The sequence below is a fragment of the Curcuma longa genome, chromosome 18 (assembly GCF_044706935.1).
Source record: "Curcuma longa cultivar G26 ecotype Majalengka, Jawa Barat chromosome 18, ITB_CL_G26_1.1, whole genome shotgun sequence".
NCBI lineage: Eukaryota > Viridiplantae > Streptophyta > Magnoliopsida > Zingiberales > Zingiberaceae > Curcuma > Curcuma longa.
The window spans coordinates 2,428,516-2,444,556 of NC_133878.1; positions in this window are offsets into that span (position 1 = coordinate 2,428,516).

The following is a 16,041-nucleotide window of genomic DNA, read 5'->3' on the forward strand; positions in this document are numbered from 1 at the left end:
GGTATTACTGTCTTGGCTTCGTAAATTGAATCTTATTAGGATTCTTGGTATCACCTCAGGTCTGGTCAGAGTGAAGGTTCCTCGATTCTGATCGGAAGCAAGAAGAAGCAAGATCCTTGGGGCTAGTTGGTTCGGTTGGATTTGGTTTGGGCTACGGCAGCAGCAAGGAGAAGAAGAACAGAAGCTTGATCAGGGCTCTATAGGGTTCAATCTAAGGTAAGGGTTCTGGATTTTGATTTAGGTTGTTTAGGCAAGGTGTTAAGTTGGATACTCATGCTTTGCCGTGACTAGTGTGATTTGATTGCATTGTTTTTGGAACAGAGCAGTGGGAAGAGTGAAGCTATTGAAGAGCAACTGCGGGCTAAGGCTTGGTTTGGAATAGAAGTGAGGTAAGCTCGTTGAAATCCGATTAAGTTTTTTCTAATTAGTAAGGGATTATAGTTTATTGGGTAGATTCATATGGGTAACTTGGGTTTTGTTTAGTTGATTACTGACGTTGGATTTGAGGTTAATCATGTTTACCATTGGAAGTTAATTAGTGGTGTTGTTGGACATTAATAGAGATAGATTTAAGTTGATACATGTCGATTTGGTTAGGTTAAATGTTGAGTTGATTATTAACCTAGGATTGGGATTGGTTGGATGGTTTGGATTAAACCATGAATTTAATTACTGTCATTTGATACGTTATGGCTGTAGTAAGTGTTGTATTATCGTTGTTGCAGGACCTTGATTCTTATTGGTCCTATTATACGGAGTGAGCTTATTTTCAGGGGGTTCTAGTTGTGGACGATCATCTGATCAGGTGGGTATTCCTATGCTTGGTCAACACAGGTCTTCTTTTTATAGTGCATGATTATCTTGTTATTCATTATCCTGTTATTATCATGTTGTTATCCTATTGGCATTCATTGTTGGATTCGTTGCTTGATTCATATTGTTGACCTTTACTATGATCTGTTATTATCATGTTGATACTCCTGTATTACTTGTTGCTAGATACTTGCTAGTTGATCTAGTTGATCTAGTTGATCTTTGATGACCTAGTTGACTTTTGACATGATCTAATGCTATTCTGTTGCTACTCCTGTTGACCTCGTTGATACCTTGAGTTATTCGTTGCTTGATACCTGATGGTTGACCTTTGATTAATCTATCCTTTGATAGTACAGTCTCGATTTTGTATCGTTGACCTATGATGACCTATCTTGGTTCATGTTGACTTATGTTATTCATCCAGTTGACACCTTGTGTGATTTGTCGCTTGACATATGCTGGTTGACCTTTGACTGATATCGTTGACTCATGATGATTCCTTTTGATTCATATTGAGCATGCTGATTAGCTATACTATTATATGTTGAGATGATCCTCATGACATATGCATGTTGTTTGTTGTTGATTGTTATATCTCACTGCCTGTGTGGGTGAGATCATTATAGCACTGCCTGTGTGGGTGCGATCATTATGCACTGCCTGTGTAGGTGCGATCATTATCGTACTGCCTGTGTCGGTGCGAAGCATATAGCACTGCCTATGTGGGTGCTTCGCACTGCCTGTGTGGGTGCGACTATTATTGCACTGCCTGTGTGGGTGCTAGTATATATTTGTTGTATATTATACTGCATTGTTATTTACAGTATCTTTGTGTATGACTGTTGCACTTGTATGATCTGTGACTGCTGCATTGTATGTCATGCCATGCATTGCATGATTTTACATGATTCCTATACCTGTTATACCGTGTTGATCTTCCCTTGTTATCTTAGTTGATATATCATGATCTGTTACCATGATTTCGGCTACCTGTTGATTAGTAGTTATCTTTTCCTTATGTATCCTTTGTAGAGACTGTATACCTTTTTATTACCTCAGTTGATACATCATGTTCTATTACCATGATCCCTGTTACCTGTTGATTAGTAGTTATCTTTCCTCATTTATTCACATGTATATCTTCTGTATTTCTGTTGTTATTACTCCTGTTGATATTCTTTATATGCACTTCTTCCCTGTACCCACTGAGTATTATATACTCACTACCCAAACCCTGGGGTTTTCCTTGTTTTCTCCTCAGGTAGCAGATAGGTACTTGGAGCTTGGAGATTCCGTCGGCTGGTTCTATCTCACACCTGAGGGTTTTGGTATATGTTGGTTGTCGGGTTGTCATTTTATTATAGTTATAGTTGTATTTCCATTCTGAGACTTGTGGTTGTGATAGAGGTTGTAGTTTGTGTTGGTAGTACTTGTGGTTGTTGGTTGTTTCGGATTTACGATGTTTTTCGTTATATTGATTTCGTTTTTTGTAGCATTGTGCATGTGTTGTAGTTGTTACGGTCGTGTAGGCCTCATATCTTGTTGTGATATTTTGATGTGATGTGTTAAAGGACGTGTAGTCCTTATTTCAGCCGCATGTGGCTGTGTATGCATATATGTATTAGGGGAATTGTCATAGTTACTGGGGAGATCTCATAAATGTTTATATACAAAAGACCTAGTCTTTTCAGTATACTTCCTAACACAGTCGACTGTGACAGATATCAGTCGACTGATATATCTGTGCCATTGAAATTTTGACCTATTTTCTTAAAAATTGACCATTCCTTGACATCAAACGCTTGATGTATGTTCTATAATCACTCTAATAGTAAATGAGACTGGTTTAAAATACATCTCAATACCCTAATATATATTGATACTAATGCTTGTTTCTTGAAAATTTAAACTCTTTTGGCACATAGTATCAAAACGATATCTTTGGGATTGAAAATATGTTGAAACTATTTTTCCATAATTACTTATGGGTCATTAATTCAGAGTGTCAAATCTCTTATTTTTCTAATTTAACATGAATTAATTAAGGCTTTTCAAAGTTGGCACTGAAAATCAATTTATCAAGCATCAGTCGACTGGTGTTGATAAGCAGTCGACTGATCTATCTGTTTTTTGAATTATGCTGACTTTTCAATGAATTTTTGATTTATTTAATATACTCCTTGATCACTAATGAGCTTGAGTGTTTAATCTTATGTTTTTAGTGCTTGAACAAAAGAGAAGTAAGGATTAAGGGGGAGAAAATTATAACATTAGTCATAATTCATTCCTCTTGAAAAAATTGACTACTTGTTCATTATTTGCTCTGACATTCCCTGTTTCTTTTTGCTGTATGTCAAAAAGGGGAAAAATGAGATGGAAAGTTAGGCTTTCATAATCACTTATTCTTGCTAAATGTTTACGCTTACTTGATTAATTATGTTTAAAACATGATTATACATGGTGATATTATACATGTTGTATTTAAATACCTAACTTAAATGATTTTTGCCAAACATCAAAAAGGGGGAGATTGTTGGGGCAATTTTCCCCAAGTGACTTGGATTTTAATGTTTGGCTAAATCAGTTTAAGTTTAGACAATGTTTGTTCATCTAACATGTGTGACTTGAGTTCACAGGAAAGTCCAGGAATGGAGTCTTGGCAAAGGATAAGTCCCGGAGGCGCGGCCTCTTGGCAAAGGTGAAGTCCCGGAGGCGAGGCCTCTTGGCAAGAGAAGTCTTAGCACGACAAAGTCAAGGGAAACGTCTCAAGCGAGTGCAAGGGAGTGCACGAGGCTTGTGGAAGGCATTTGAAGACTTGTGTCAAGGCTAAGGGATGAAGAAGAAGCTGGAAAAGTGAGTTTTCAGCTTGGGCAGTCGACTGGCCCTGCCAGCAATCGACTGGGGTTGATCCGAAGAACACACAGCCAAGAACAGAAAGATTAGTCGAGTGGACAGTCGACTGGCCTTGGAGCAATCGACTGATATACTGCCGTTGGGGTGACAACTGGCGAATTAAATGCATATTTAATTACCGTTGAAGCCCATCAGTCGACTGGCCCTAGGAGCAGTCGACTGGTGCACTGAATTTTATAAAAAGAGCGGTCAACGTCGCAGAGAATAAGAATCACATTCTTACATCTCCTTTACTGCTCTCTGACATTGTAAAAGTTCTTCTCTTCCTCTCATACTTTACTAAACATCTTGTATGAGGAAGACGTCGTGTTGTGAAGGTTTCTCCGCCTTCGAAGTGTGATTCGAGAAGGATATTTTTCTCATAGTAGAATCGTCGGTTGTGTGTGTGGATCCTTGGATTAGTCACCTCGTTGAGGTGGATACCAAGTAAATCGACCGAGTTAGCGTTTGTTTCTTTGTAATCTATCTTTATCTCTTTACTTCCGCTAACAAACTCGCAGAGAAAATCGAAAGATGCTATTCACCCCCTCTAGTGAATGCCTCGATCCTAGCATAACTTTGCTTTGTAGACTAGTAAAATGAAAGTTTTTAAAATTCACATTTCTTTTATTTTTAAATCTATTATTAAATAGTTTTTTAAACAGTTTTAAAAACTTTATTTTTTATTTAAAAAAAACTATTTTAAACTTTTATTTTATTTTTAAAATTAAGGAATTGATGTTTTAGCCTTAGACTAGAATCAATCCCCTAGAAAGCATGTACCTATAGATTTAGGTGGACATCTCACAAAGCACACTAGATACTTTGCTTGTGTTTGTGAAACATAGACTGGTGTGAGATGCATAGAATTTTAGTCTAAGTACAAGATGCTTAAATCAGTGCATCGAACCTTACTTAGGCTTTAAAATACAGTGATCAAGTTAAGTGTCCTAAGTCAAAAAGTTTAATGGGATGATACATTTAAACTTGGCTAACTAGGTCAAGCTACTACATTCTAGTAGTTAGCTAAAATCCAAGTTGGACACACGCCCCATGGATAATATTTTTTTTGTCTAACTATTTTTTATTATTAAAGCTTGGACTCAAACCCCTAGGTTATATTTTGATTATGTCAAAGGGGGAGATATTGTAAGTTTCAAGTTGTTTTCAAAAGTTAAGTTTTTTTCAAAAGTTAAGTATTCAAAATTTTCAAATGAGAGTTTCAAGTTGTTTTCAAAAGTTAAGTATTCAAATTTTTCAAACAATTTGAAGGTTTTCAAAAGTTAAGTTTTCAAAATTCAAATTCAAATACTTTTCTAGGCTAAGTGAAAAATTGTTGAAAAGTTTTGAAAGTAATTTTTAAATTAAGCTTAAATTTTCAATTCTTTGAAAAAGTTCAAAATTTTCAAAAGTTCTCAAAACTTAAAGTTTTATTTTAAGGACTTGATTAATTTTACTAAGTTTGTTTAAGCTAAGCAATATCAAGTTTAGGGGGAGAGAATTGAAAAACCTATTTATTTTCAAAACTTTCTTGTTTTTAACTAAGTAAAAATTCAGGGGAGTTCTGAAGCAGGGGGAGTTTGAGTGACACTTGCACTTTCATGCATAGCATTTTGTTAAAACTCTATTTTGTTATCTGTTATAAAGTTATCTATTATTTGTTAATATTATTTTTAACTTAACTTGAAACTTGAGTTGCCATAATCAAAAAGGGGGAGATTATTAGTGCGGGGAGCATCAGATGATCGAACCTTAGTTTTGATAATGACACTAGGTTCAAGTTAAGTGTGTTGTTGAGCTAACATGGTTAATCTAAGCGTGTTATTGAGCTAACATGGTTAATCTAAGTATGCAGGGAGCACATGTTTGGACTAAGTCTTAGTTGCGGCTAGGCACTAGAAAGTCCTGATTTGGAGGATCAGGCGAAAGACCTGCTAGAGTCAAGGCACTAGGTGAAAAGTCCATACAGGGTCAGGAGGACCAAAGGGCATGACAAAAATTCAATCATGTATGGTCAGGAGAACCAGAGGACGTGGTGAAGTCTGGGCGGTCAGGAGGACCGAGCCGCAGCAGCAAATCCTGGGGGCTAAGGACAGAGTCGAGCAAAAGTCCAACAAGTCAGGAGGACTTGGTTGGCACAAGATAAAATTCTCCTGAGTGGAGTGGATCAGGATGCGTTCCCAAGGGGAACATTAAGCGTCGATCTAACCCAGGGTCTCACTGGAGACCTAAAGTTAAGAACAAGAGACGATTCTAGAAACTGACTCTCCAACTATTATTTTTTGCATGTTATTTGGCTAACTTTCAATGCAGGGTTGGAGAGATTGAATACTTAGACTCCGAGCAAAGTTTTCTAGAATTTCAATGTTGGAGTCGACCTGAGTATTGCTTAAGTCGACCTGAATCTGGTTAACCGTAACGGAAGTCGATGTAGTTCAAAAATCCTCCACGTCAGACTAGAGTCGATCTGAGAGGGTACTCGAGTCGACTTGAAGACTGGATAACACAGCGAGAAGGAAAAGTTATCGGAAAGCTCCACGTCGGACTAGAGTCGACCTGAGTAGGGACTCAAGTCGACCTGAGGATAAAGTCGTCGCGGAGAACGTGGATCTACGCTAAGTTGGAATCGACTTGAGTTTGAGTCAAGTCGACCTGAGCACTGTATAAAAGAAGATCTCGACCAGAGGCTCGTTGTAACAATTTTCTGATTATTCATACATGACTACTCTGTCGAGACGACGGCGCCCTGAGCAAACTGGAGCAACCCTAAAGCTGCCGCAACGCCGAAATCGCACGGAAATGGAGATCAAGCAACTTCGGCACCTTGGGTAACATGTTTTAGTTTAAATTTGTAATCTTATTAAAGCTTGTTATCAAATTTGTGTTTGTACCGTTCGACTTGTGTCCATAAGGAACAAGTCTAATAGTGGATTGCCCGTCGAAAACGATCGAAGACCGTGGGCCTTGGAGTAGCAGCCTTGGGCTGTGAACCAAGTAAAAAAATCGACCCATGTTCTTGTGTTTAATTTATTTACTTTCGCATTCGTATTACTTCCGCACTCGTACTCGCTTCCGCACGCATTTTAACTCGTCGTCGAAAATCGGTTGAAAAGTATAAAAGTGCTATTCACCCCCCTCTAGCGCTTTTATCGATCCTACAATTGGTATCAGAGCGGGGTCCTCGAATCCAGTGCAACCACTAATCGAGGAGATTTTTGATTTGCTTTTTGAATTTTTTTTTCATTCAAATTTTTTTTTCTCTTCCCGCACTACTAATCCAAGACCCAGTCTTGGAACTTTTTTTGCTTGTCTTTTCTTGTGTGCTAGAGAAATGGCTCATCAAGAAGGATTCAACACCGCAAGACCTCCACTATTCTCAGGGGACGATTTTGCCTACTAGAAAAGTAGGATGGAATGTCACCTGAAGACACAGGTGGAGACGTGGATCATTATACAGACGGGATTCACAATCTCGACTGATAGTGATGGACTTCCACAGTCTTGCGAGCACTGGGATGCTTCAACACGAAAAAAGATAGAAGCAGACGCAAAAGCGACCCAGATTCTCCAGTGTGGTCTAACCAAGGAGGAGCTGAACCGCGTCGGCCCATTCATCAGCGTGAATGCAAAGGAACTTGTGGACATCAGCGTGAATGACCTATTGACAAAGTTAATTGAACTCCACGAAGGAACTTCTGATATAAAGGTAAGTAAACGAGACCTTCTTTTAAATAAAGTTTATAATATTCGCATGCTAGATGGGGAGACCACGAGTGGCCTACATGCAAGAATACAAGATCTACTCAACGACCTACACGTGATCGGACAAAAGGTGGAGAATCGCGACGTAATCAAGTACGCTCTAAAAGCGCCCGAGGAATACCTTATGGGCATCCATGGTGAATGCTTACAAAGTTTTCAGGGACCTTTCTAAGGTTAAGCTTGACAAAATATTTTTCAGAATTTGAACTGCATGAACAATCTAATACGGAAGTGCAGGAGAAAGGTATAGCCCTTATTGCAGGTACCGATCAAGATAAGAAGGCTAAGAAGAAAGTACACGAAGATTTTGAATCATCGGAATCCGAGGCGAACGACGAAGTGACCTCGGAGTTAGTGAACCTCGTCCGGAAGATGTTCCGAAAGAAGCACGGAGTTAGACGATCAGAGGTCAAAAAGGTTGTCAACAAGGCAAAATCGACGTCTATCGGCAAGTCAGAGATGAGGTGCTACGGGTGTAGTCGGAAAGGGCACTTCATAGCTGACTACCCGAATCAAAGGAAAGACCGAAGGACCAGGAAGAAGGCCCTCAAGGCAACTTGGGATAAATCATCTACCGAAGAGTCGGACGAGGAACCAACAACGATCAGCTTCCTCGCTCTTCCGGCTCGGGACGAACCTAATCGGAGCAACAGCGACTCGGACAGCGACGAAAGCCACGGATCCGTATCCGGTTCAGAAGGTTCGACCCCCGCTGTAAGTAATGAATGTTTATTTTCAATAATCATTAGTTTATCAAAGAAACTAGCTAGGTCCAACGCCTTAGTTGAATCGCTCCAAGAGGAGTTAGTACTCCTCAAGGAGAAAGTCAACACTGAACCACTGACTCAGGTCAATCTTGTTGAGGATTTGACTCGAGGAAGAAAATTCCCAACTGAGGACCCAAATCAGTGAACTCAGATGGTCACTTGAATAATTCACCTCTGGGTCCAATGTTGGTGCAATCTTGCCCCAAGTGATTTGGATTTTAATGTTTGGCTAAAATGAGTTTAAGTTAGGCAATGTTGGTAATCTAACTTGTGTGGTTTGAGTCCACAGGAAAGTCCAGGTTGGAAGACTTGGCAAAGGATGAAGTCCCGGAGGCGAGTTCTCTTGGCAAAGGATGAAGTCCCGGAGGCACGGTGTCTCTTGGCAAAGGGAGACTTAGCACGACGAAGCTGAGGGAAACGTCTCAAGCTAGTGCAAGGAAGGGCACGAGGCTTGTGGAAGGCGTTTGAAGGCTTGCGTCAAGGCTAAGGGCTGAAAAAGGAGCTGAATGGGGAGTTTCAGCTTGAGCAGTCGACTGGCCCTTGGAGCAGTCGACTGCTGGTTGATCAGAAGCACACACTGAAGTCACAGAAAGATCAGTCGAGTGGAGCAGTGGAGCAGTCGACTGCTCATGGTGCAGTCGACTGCTAGGTGACCGTTGAGGCAACAATCTGGCTGATTAAATGCAGATTAAAGAGCCGTTGAAGCCCATCAGTCGACTGGCCCTTGGAGCAGTCGACTGGTGTACGGAAAAATATAAAAATAGCAAACGACGCCGAAGAAAATATCTTCTTCTCTCATCATTTTTCTCTGGCAATTCTCTGATTTTGTAAAGCACTACTCTTCCTCCTTACTTCACTAATTAATCTTGTGAAAGGAAGAGATCAGATTGTGAGGGTTTTCTCCACCTTCGAAGCGTGCTTCGAAAAGGAGGGTTTTCATAGTGAAAAGGTCGTCGGTGTGTGTGTGGATCCTTGGATTAGTCACCTCGTAAGAGGTGGATACCAAGTAAACAACCGGGTTAGCGATTGTTCTTTATTTTTCATATTTATTTTGCTTCCGCTAACATTTTCGCAGAGAAATTCGAAGAATCGCTATTCACCCCCTCTAGCGAACGCACCGATCCCAACAAGTGGTATCAGAGCAGGTTAGTTTCGGACGAACTCACATTCAACCGAAACATCAGATGGCGTTTCAAGAGGGATACAACACCGCACGACCACCCTACTTCGACGGCAATGACTTCGCGTATTGGAAAGGTAGGATGGAGTACTATTTAATGAACGATATTGAAAATTGGTTTAGTGTTGTAGATGGCTTCGAAAAACCCAAGGATGCAACCGGAGCGCCTCTACCTACCAAAGATTGGTCGAAGGAGATATGTAAGAAAGCACAAGCAAATGCGAAAGCCACAACTACTCTGCAATGTGGACTTTCCAAAGAGCAACTGAGCAAGGTCGGTCCATTCAACTCGGCCAAGGAATTGTGGGAGAAACTCATTGAACTCAACGAGGGCTCAAGCGAATCAAGGCGAGCCAAGAGAGATCTTTTGGTGGGTCAACTACAATCCTTCGCAATGAAGCTTAACGAAAATGTGAGCCAAATGCATGGACGATTCAAGGAGATTGTGAATGGGCTCCACGTCATAGGAGAGAAAATCGACAATCGCGATTTGGTAAGGTATGTTTTACAAGCTTTCCCCCGGACCACTCTATGGGCATCAATGGTCGATGCTTATAAAGTGTCAAGGGACTTGTCCGTTGTTAAACTAGACGAACTATTTTGTGAATTTGAGCTACACGAACAAGCTAACTTGTCCACAAAAGAGAAAGGTATAGCTTTGCTTGTAGAAAAGAAGGACAAGAAGAAGAAAAAGGAGAAAGAAGCATCATCCGAATCCGATCAAGAATCCTCCGACAGTGATGAAGAGATGTCGGCTAGAGAGGTGGCACACTACGTTAAAAGAATGATGGGGAAATCGAGAAGGTTCACTAGAAGAGATGTCAAGAAGATGTTCACACCACCCCAAGGTAAATTTCAAAGTTTGAATTATAACCCTAACGTGACTTGCTATGAATGCAACAAAAAGGGACATATCAAGCCAAACTGTCCGAATCTGAAGAAGAAAGAAGACACGAAAGAAAGGAAGAAGAAGGACAAGAAGAAGGAGGTGATGGTAGCTCAAGCCACGTGGGACAACTCAAGTAGTGACTCTTCGGATGATGAGGAGGAGTTGTGCCATATCACCCGGCACATGGCGCTCATGGCACGAGAGAGTGACCACGACACCTCAAGTGGAGAAGAATCAAGCGACGACGAATCCTCCTCAAGTGAGGATGAGGTAATAGATAGTGCTAAAGTAAAATTTTTATATCGTACAGTTGCTTTTCTCAAAAATGCACTAGTTAAATCTTCAATTTCCGGTCCAAATCCAATTAAAACCAGCCACCAGCCCAATCAACTATCAAACCCGGTTCAATCCTTTAATTGCGGCCCGGTTCAATTCCAATTTGGCGGTTCAGCAGGCTGGTTCAAGCTGTGGTTTACGCGTGATTTAAAAGCCAAGTTAGGGTTCACAGAGAAAGCAGCTCGCGTAATTAGGTTTTTCCTCTTCTTCCCGATTCTTCCTCGTTGCGACGCCGCCATCGAGCTCCGACCGTCGCGACAAGCTCTCCTTCTTCCTTCCGATCAGCCGCAGAGCATTGGCAGCTGGAGTCCGATCGACGATCGTCGACAACTCGCAGGAGGCTTCGCCGACGTGGTTGCGAACGTGATGCCCTCCTTGTCCCCGTCGGCAGCAAGAGATAGCTTAGAGTGGCCAGCTCTGGTTATCGGCGGTCGACGTCCATCCCGCACAGTAGAGAGCAGGTCGTGAGTGGTTGCTCCGGCTAGCTTTCTATCCCTTCGCATCCACCGGAGTTCCGAGCAGTGGAGCCTTCGCCAACGTGGTTGTGAACGCGGAGGAAGCCCTGTTCTGATTTTCCGACCATCTTCTCCACAGAGGACACGAGGTAAGTGTTTCCGTTTGATTCTAATCCCTGTCTGTGGTTTCAGTAGGGAGAGAGCTGGGCGGCGGCTACTGATCTCATTCTTCTTCGATCGGAGCTCGCCGGAATCGGCCAGTTCCGGTGGCGCTCTTCCATTCCTGTTAGTGTTCTTCGACTGGTGGTTGCCTTACCTCTGTTTGGTGCTGATTGGAGCCGCCCATCCACTGCCATAGCCATTCATCCTCATCCCCTGTTTCTTCTCTGTGTCAAACCGAAAGGGAAGGCATTAATCCCTAACTCTAACCCTAGTTTGTTTATTTGTTTGTTTCCTTAAGTTTGTTAGCTGCTAATTTGGATTCACTCAAAACCCCCCCTGATTGTTGATTTCCTATGCTATGGGCTTTGTTGGATGCCCTGACTTGCTGTTGATCCGTAGCATGAATAGGCAGAGCATTGAAATTTTGATAATCGGTGTGCCTAGGTTGATGAAAGTTGTGTGTGATTCTTGTTTGAACTTGAGTGCTCTGTTGAAGGATTTTCATATGCTGTGTTTTGTAAATAGCAATAATTTGTAAATGAAATTCTTTAATTCAATAAAGAACTGTTGTTGTATTTAGATAAAATGTTGTAAATTAGGTGTGGTTGTTTAGCATGCTATGGTGTAGATGTAAACTAACTTGTGAATTAATTGTATATGTTGTATAACAATTAGTGTTCTTATGGATAACTCGAAGTGTATGTTGTAATTAGTAGTTATATATGTTGTGCATGTTCGTGTTTAAGGTGTATGTTGTATGTAACTAACATGTATGTTTGTGCATATGCCTTGTCCTTGCAGGTAATAATAATAATTTGATGATGTATATAGCATGTTTGTAGATTAATTTGTAGATTTATGGAACTTGTTATATATCAATGTAAATAAGATTGTTGATTGAATGTATCATATGTTTTTTATCACATTGTAGGGTTTAATTATCAATAAGTGAATCTTATAAATAATTAGGAATGAATAAAATACAATAAAATCCCACAATAAGTCTAGAATAATATCCAGTCATTGAGTCCGAGAGAGACGACCCGGACCTCCATATACCAATTTAAACGATAATAAGAGGTTTGGTTAAATAAATAATTAATTTTGATGGGTGTAAGTGACAAATAAATAAAAGGGAAATAAATGTATATAAATAAAATATTTTCATGCAAATACACCGCATCAGCGCCCAGACAGCCTAATAAATAGCCTCGAGGGAGATCCCTTGAAGCATCATTCTACAAACAAGCGACAATCGTCTGCACGCAAAGCATCAACCAGGAACATCGTCGTAAGCCAAAGAGCTGCACAACAAGTTGACATCTTCACTCCTTCGATAATTTTATTTTATACGTAATTTTATAAGGACGGTATCATTGTTACCGATCCTACATTTTGTAATCGCTAATTCCCTTTTGTAAGAGGGGAGTTATGTTAGTACCGATGGAATCAAAATATCTCCACAATGGCATGATATTGTCCACTTTGGGCCTAAGCCCTCATAGCTTTGTTCTTGGCCTCTCCCCAAAAGGTCTCATACCAATGGAGATACTTTTCATCCTTTTAAAGGCATGATTTTTTTCATGTATTTTAGATGTGGGACTATGTTTGCACTCTTGCAACCCAACAATCCCCTCCTCAAACAAAGGATCACAGTCCCCCCTCAAACGTCGTTTTTGATGTCTGAATCCTCGACCTACCAGGACTTTCTGCCCCTCGGTCCACCCGACCTACTAGGACTTCCTGCCTAGCCGCAACTAGAACTTTCTGCTCCTCGATCCACCCGACCTACTAGGACTTCCTGCCTAGCCGCAACTAGGACTTTCTGCCCCTCGGTCCATCAAACCTACTAGAACTTCCTACCTGGTGTCTGGTCCTCTCGATTCAAACACGAGTGCACCCACTTCCTTTATTTAAGGTTCAACCCACATGGTTAGATCCGGATCATGACTCTTCCGGCGATTAGTCCGGTGAAGAGCGTCCTCACTCTAATACCACTTATTAGTACTGATGGAATCAAAATATCTCCACAATGGCATGATATTGTCCACTTTGGGCTAAGCCCTCATGGCTTTATTCTTGGGCTCTCCCCAAAAGGCCTCATACGAATGGAGATATTTTTCATCCTTTTAAATGCATGATCTTTTCCATGTATTTTAGATGTGGGACTATGTTTATACCCTTGCAACCCAACAAGTTATATAGTTGATTATATGTCGAAAATGGTTATTTGATCGTGGACGTTGGAGAAATAACCTGTGACTGTGAACCAAGTAAATATCGATGTGCTCTTTTCTTATGTTCTTTTATTATTCCGCTGTATTTTTACACTACTCTGATCGTAAGAATTTACAAGCATTTTATGAAATTCAAAAATGCTACAAAAACAGTATTCATCCCCTTTAGCACTCTCAACGATCCTACAGTTTGAAGATGAAAAGTTATTGGAGTGACAACTCAACATGATACACGACTTGACTGTGACACCTGCCATAATCGTGTACCACCCATGGATGAAGACTTGGCATTGGAACAATAATCGGAGCTACCAGCAAGGAACACGGTTAGACTTTGGCACCTACCATGGTCATGTTTCATTTTGAAATTCAATGAGATGTGGCGCAGATCCCACCACGACTAGGTAGTGGTGCCCACCAGGTTTGTTGATGCTGCCCCAAGGGAGAAAAAAAGAAAATTATACTATATTTGATAATTTTTGGAGTCTTTTACGCAACCATGGGGCATCAGTTCAAGGGATCACAAGGTTTTCATGATAGGAGATTCCAAAAGAGAGTCATCTTCAAAGAATTCCAAGGAGCGAGATATTCTGACCGTTAAGTAGCATATAGAGATCATCCCAAAGTGTCATCAACATCTATAAACTGAGTTCTTCTTTCACCTCTTTTTTTTTTTGAGTTGTAGAATGCTTTTAATGATGTCTTTAACTTGTTTCTCTATTGTGATGGAGTAATCTCCTAAATTTTAGAATTAGGAAGTAACTCAACATTGAATTGATAATTATAGTTTTCTATTCATCTCTTTTATCGCATGATGTATTGATCCTTGATATAGTTGTTAGTATATATAACATGCTAATATGTTTTTACAGATGTTAGCATAGATTTTTGGGTGAGGAGGAAGAATCGAAAGGTGAACTCTAATCTCGAACCTATAATAACTAAACTTGAGGGATAATTTATGAAAGTAGTTCAAACTATCTAGAGGGCACTATTGGCTATCACATAATGTAATGAGTCTATCCTAGTTTGACTATTATGAAAATAGGGGCCACGTTAGCATAGATATACTGGTGTATTCTCGAAAGGGAGCATCAAATACCTTAGGATAGACCACCTTTAAGCATGATCAACATTTAGGTAAAAGAGAGATTCCCAACTACATTGTCAATGATCGTCTTGGTGAAACAATGTCCTAAAATTGTCTCAAAGAATTTGTTTTCTCCCCATCTTTTAATTCCATTTTCTTAGTGCATTTGCTTTCACAATAATTCTCTGAATTTCGATTCATCTAAATAGTTTTCCATTGCATGTAAATCGATACTCAACTCCATGGTCCCTGAGGATGATAATCTTTATGCTTAATGACAACCATGCGCTTGTGGTTTACATCATCAACCAATGACTAAAAGAAGTCACCCTCACTAAACCGGAGGGGACTTCCAGAGAAACCTTATTGAACTGTTATGCTATATATATTTCTATAATGCCTTCGATCTTTATTTCTTCAAATTGAATAAATTGAGTGATGTTTGTTGCTACTTCTTGCAACTAGCGAAGCGGGAAAGTTGAGCAAAATTCTTCGAATGACCAAATAATGTTGGGCTTAAGAGTGTTGAACCATTGATGTGTTGGATTTACTAGAGTCGTTAAGAAAACTCAACATCTAACCTTGTCGGTATACTAGTGAAGCAAGGTTAATGTTCCTTTGGATCGGATGATCCATCGTATTCCCCCACTTGCAAGGGATAGAAATGAGGAGGAAGCTCTTCAACCTCCTAGGTACAACCTTACCTAGAATATTCTCTTCATCAAATCTCCCCAAGACCCATTGAGGGTTTCAATGAGATGGAACCTCCTACAAACTTTGCCCCATAACCTTATGTTGAGGCTCCTACGAGAGTCCACACTCCTGCTTGTTCAAGTGCCCCACTAGAGGAGGATTTTGATGTTGCAAAACTTCCTCCACCATCATCATGATCAAATGAGTAAGCTGGCTACGAATGAGAGGCCCCATATAGCCATGCCCCTCGTCCTCTTGAGGTTATTGCATCTCCCTTGACGATTCCAGCCTTTCTTGAGGGTTCCAGTGAGTGTATACCATCCTCAATGTCATAGTTCAATATTTTTCATAAATGACGTCAATTTTGTTGTGGCTGAAGTTTGTGCCCCCTTCCTGAACACTTTTGATCGTTTTCAACCTCCACAATAATATCCTATTCAAAATCAACTCATGTCCAACGACACCAGAGTAATCCGATGAAGCCCCTTCGATGCTTAAGAAATCTTCTGGAACTGAAGAAACACAGATAAGCAAGATGAAAAGAATATCGAGAGTCTTTGCTTATCTCCTTGTTTTAGGCTACTGCACTTGATATCTCCCTCTCTCTGTAACTATTGCCCTTTGTAACCGATGTAGCATATTGGTCATAATCATCGTCCATTACTATACCTCCTTATTTATCTGTTACTATTGTTACTCATGTTTGGGTCCCACGTACCATTAAGATAATATCCTCAAATTCGCCTTTTGTCACTTAGGCTT